General features: G+C 45.4%; 1 non-coding gene across 1 annotated transcript; it reads right to left on the reverse strand.

Annotated features, from left to right (window-relative positions):
* Positions 1-1,807: 1,807 nt before the first annotated feature.
* Positions 1,808-1,927, reverse strand: LOC133095839 (U5 spliceosomal RNA). The gene has a single exon (XR_009701696.1). It is a non-coding gene; the product is annotated as a U5 spliceosomal RNA (small nuclear RNA).
* Between the last annotated feature and the right edge of the window lie 3,176 nt (positions 1,928-5,103).

Consider the following 5,103-nt stretch of genomic DNA (forward strand, 5'->3'; position numbering starts at 1 on the left):
TCCACCCCCAGGTTGGCATTGGGAGCTACCTGACCTCTAGCTTCCTGACCCTCTGTTTATTGGTTTAGAGTCGGCCCCCGAGCCAGGTGAGGTCACTCAGCCCCTTCCCCGGGAATTTTGAGAATGAAAAAGGTCAGCATGTAAACGCAGTGGTTGAGAGTGGCCATTTTCTGTCAGGTCAGCTAGGACCAGAGAAAGCCAGTGTACAGTAAGACAGGAGAGCAAAGAGGCTGGGGAACAGCAACAGAACCAAGAGATGAGGAGAGGCAGAACTTCCTGAATGTCCTGCAGGTCTTCAATCTTTGGTTCTGTTCCATGAGAGTCAGCAGCTTCTCTTCCCTTGGATTCTGTATGAGATTCCTGTTCCCTGCCAATAAAATCTTTTTTGCTTATACTGTATACTAGGGTTAGGATTTTCTTACTTGCAACCAAAAGAATCCTGAAAAATACATATCAGAAAATGGAAGCAGTGAACTAAGCGCTAAATATAGGTACAAGAAGTGAACGACAGGAGTTAGAGGATGGAGCAGTTTTTGCTGTTGTGTTACAAGAGATCTCATGAGCTGGGCTTTGAAGCCTTGCTCACAACCTACATGTATGTAACCATTTGGCAAACCCTGTGGAGGGGAAAGAAAAATACACAGGAACCATCTTTTAGGAAATTTCCGAGCGTAGCAGGTGCTTTCGGTACTCCTGCCACATTCCGTCAGACTACCTCTGATTTCAGCTAAAGCTGTGGTGGACGGCTCTTGTGTACTAACAGCATCCCGTCTCAAGGGTCTGTCTTGCTTCTCTTGGCTTTTCTGTCTCAGTGCTTTCTCCAAAGTCATGGGAGCTCTCTCAGCCCATGAGCAAGCATAGCCCAGAGATTTGGAGGTTGGAGAGAAGTTAACCCCAACTGAGATTGGAGGATCTGCTTCCAAGATGGCTTAGTCTCATGGCTGATAAGTTGGTGCCAGCTCTTGGCAAGAGGCCTCCGTTCCTCCCCACGTGGAATCTCCACAGGGCTGATTGAGTGTCCTCACAGCATGGTGGCTAGCTCCCTCCAGAGGGGCAATCCAAGAGAGCAGGGAGAAGCCACGTTGCCTTTTGTGACCAAGCCTCAGAAATTACACACTGTCACTTTGCAATATCATGTTGGTTATACCTGTTCAATTTGGGATAGGACCACACAAGAACATGAATACTGTTTATCAGAGGTAAGGGTCACTGGGGCTATTTTAGAGGCTGATTACCATAATGCCCCTGTGGACAACCCTCAGCCAATAGGGGATGTAAGCCAGAGGACAAATGCCCAGCCTCCTAATTCTCAAATAAATTCTGCATAGCTCCTCAGAAGCTCCCCAGAGAGGCTGAGCCCCAGTCTGCCATATCTGTAATCATCTGAAGTGCACACCCTTTGTTGGCTTTTCCTCCTTCTTAGCCTTCCATTCTTCTCTCCCTCACTCCTGTTTCCTGTGATTCACCTCCCAAACAAACTCTTTCACTGAAGTACTTGTCTAATGCTTTTGGAGGAACCTAAACCAAAACACAAAGGTAGTATGTAAAATAATTTCATTTGTTCATTTGTTTTAATATTTATTTATTTGGTTGCACTGGGTCTTAGTTGTGGCACGCGGGCTCCTTAGTTGCGGCAGGAGGGCTCCTTGGTTGTGGCATGTGAACTCCAAGTTGCGGCATGCACGTGGGATCTAGTTGCCTGACCAGGGATTGAACCCCGGCCTCCTGCATTGGGAGCACCGAGCCTTACAAACTGGGCCAGCAGGAAAGTCCCTCGCTAGGTCTATTTTTATACACAGGAATATCAGGCTTGCTTATTCCCACAAGCCCTCAAAAAATGGAAGCAACAGTCATGCTTGTCCCTCTCCACATGAATCTTTAGTAAAAGGCAAAAGATTCATTCGATTATGAAGAGAAGTACGAGTATAGATTAAAATAGTTTTGAAATGGTGTGGAGCTGATCACGAAGGTATGTGATGTACTGCGCTGTTGGAATATTGATGGTTAACCATGTAGAGGAAACTCACAGAGGGATAGCGTGGTCTTGAAAGCTTCGTGGAAGCAGCAGGAATTGAGAGATGGAGGGATTGGGGGAAGGAGCAAGAAGAAAGGCAAGAGGAAGGCAGCTTTAGCAATACCCTGAGCGAGACAGGGAACAGAGAAGAGGGATGTGGCTGGGGGGGGGGAGTGGTCAGTGCGTGGGACAGTCTACCAGGAAGGGGCTGGGGTAGACTGTCCGTTGGGAAGGCCATTGTGACAGTCCAGTTAGAGGTTAGAAGGGCTTGTACGTCTGGAAATGAAGGATGGAAGTGAAGAGCAAGATCTTACAGAGCAGGACACACCAGGGCTTCCTTCCCAGAACCAGACAGATAGGATTGAGGAGCCTGCATTGGGTTTCAGAAAGGACTGTGAGGTTAGCAGTTCTTTTATTCATTCATAAATAATTATTAAACACTTATTAAATATGTACTCTTATAAGCATAGGGCCATAGCAGTGAACAAGATCATGAAACTGTGTCCTCAACAAGCATGTTTTCTGTAAGGAACTATCTAGGAACCTCCCTTAGGATCCTAAAGGCAAGTGCATGCTAGGAAATGGATTCTGGACTTCCTCAGAGCTGTGTCCTCAGAATCAGTCACAGCTAGTTCTCCTTGGTTTGCTCATTCCAAGGTTCCCCACAAAATGTCCTGTTCCCTTTGGCTGCTCTCACCTTCTGCTGTGGTGTACATCACACCCTCAGCATCATTCATTAACATCTGTTCATTTGCATGGATGTCTTATTGTCAGTGTGATTACAGCAGTGGTGCATATTAGGGAAACAGGACTTGGTGGTTATTCATAAAATAATCAGAAGCCTAAGACAGTGCCAGTGCCATGCCTGTGACTCAATACAAGTTCAAGTTCAAACTCAGCAGTATCCAAGTGGTATGCAAGGCCATGCAAAACATCCCTTCATCTTAGCCTCCTCCTCTTCTATCCCCATGGAATCACTTGAGATTCTCTACACGTCCTATCCTTCCAGGCCTGTGTGTCCTGGCTCATGCTTTTCCTGGAAAGCCCATCCCTGCTTTCTCACATATTGAGTTCTTACTCATTTTCTGAGCCTCAGCTCAAATCCCATCTCTTCTTGGAAGCCTTCCTGGAATGAGTTGCTCTCTGCTCTATGCTGTGAAGGCCTCTGTTTGCATCTTGCTTGCAGCCCCTTCATGCTCCCTTTCTTGTTTTATAGTTCTTTGGACAGGTTTCTTTCTCATAAGAAACTGTAGGCTGCTCAAGGGCCCAGGTCTTATTTTAGTATTTCCAGGTGCTCTGCAATAGTGGAGATTCAGTGTCATCTTTGCTAAATCAACAGATGGAAGGCATGGCTGCTGCACCACCTTGACCACTGATGCTGAAACTGATCAGCTTATCAGATGGTGGGACTGAGACTGGCAAGTTCTTGCTGCCTGCTAGCACTTGAGGGAGGTGATGATGCTATATGGCTCGAGGGGTGCAAATGTGGGTGCTCTGGCATTGGCATCTTATATTATGAAGTCCCAGCACAGGTGCTCTGCTCCATTTTTCAAACACATGTTTGCCTTCCCTAAGTTCTCCACAGGAGATGTGAATCTGGGGGAAGTCCTGAATGCAAGCCCCATAGTGCTCAGGCGGCCTGTGTTTGTGTTACTCTTAGTCACTTAAGTCTTTACATTTGGAATCATTTTTACTTCCTTGAAGATGGAGCTAGAAAGATTCTTTGAAACTTCAGAGTGGGAAGTCTGAATCTGACTTAATAGCTTAGGAAAATAATATATGCAAAGAGTTTATATTAAAAAAGGCCAGGGCCCCTTAAGATAATGGATTTAGAGGCCTCCTTTACCTCTTCAAATGCACACGTTTTTATCCACGTAAAAAATGCTAATTAACTCTAAGCACTTCTCTTATTCTTTGATCTTCTCTTATTCTGAGAGTCACCCTAAAATCAGACAAGGGTTTAGAATTTCTGATCACTGCCTTAAAAAGTTGGTCATATACACTGTGCCAGGCCTGGTACTAATCCCATCCCATGTCTGTGATTTCATCCTCTCCATGGGGTCTTAGGTGTTGAGTCAGTAGAGGTAGAAAAGCAACCAGGCCTTTTCTCTCTTAAATTAAGATACTTAATCTAGTGTTTGCAAAGTGTTTTCACAGCTATTATCATATTTGCTTCCTAAGACTAAGGAGATTTGGAAGATTATCCCATTTTATAGGGAGAAAATTAGGGCTCAGAGAAATGGAGTGATCCATCCAATATCACACAGCTTAGAGTGGTAGAGCCCAGTTCTTTTGACCAGTATTCAATGCCCCTTCTGGCAGGACCCAAATCTGCCTGTGATTCCAATCCAGCACTCCTTTCAACACCTACTTCCTACTTCATGCTTCCTTATAAATACACATCTTGTATCCTTTACCTCAGTTGGCTGTCAGCCGGCCTCTGTAAGGTGACAATGGCTGAAAATAGCTTATGGTATGACACTGCCCAGCAAGATTTCATTTTTCCCCAAGAATTAACAAAACAGAAGCCTACATGGGAGAGTTTGGGTTTGGTGACAGGTCCATTGTGGGGTTGCTTTGGTGGCCAAGGGGTCTTCTTGGTGTCCCTTATGACAAACATATAAGCAAGCATGTATTTTCATAGGTCTGAACCCCAGTGTTGATGGCACAAGAGAAGAGAAAGAAGGAGGAGCTGAATGGGTGTCTTGTGAACAGTTTCACGTTGTGGACCTTAGTAGGTCCTGGGGGACGAGACCTTAGAGCCCCCAAGTTAGTTGGCCTGCAGGCTAAGCTGAATGCAGAAGCAGCATGGCTTTTCAGATAGACTTTTCTGTATTTTCTCACCCACTTGGATGAGGCCAAAGAAAAAAACAACCTGTTTCTTTATTAATGATGCTTTCTTCAGAGTTAGATTAAGCACTGATTAAAGGCAGATGCTTCCAAAGTATAAATGTAAGTACCATTTCAGTCACTCTCCGGTTACAGGGTTTCCTACACGATTCTTTAAAATCACTTTGGCTCTCTTCCCATTTCCCTTCCTCTATGCTCTCCACCCAGCTTTGGAGCTGCCCCTCCCAGAAGGGCTTCAA

The sequence above is a fragment of the Eubalaena glacialis genome, chromosome 7 (genome assembly GCF_028564815.1).
Source record: "Eubalaena glacialis isolate mEubGla1 chromosome 7, mEubGla1.1.hap2.+ XY, whole genome shotgun sequence".
Classification (NCBI taxonomy): Eukaryota; Metazoa; Chordata; class Mammalia; order Artiodactyla; family Balaenidae; genus Eubalaena; species Eubalaena glacialis.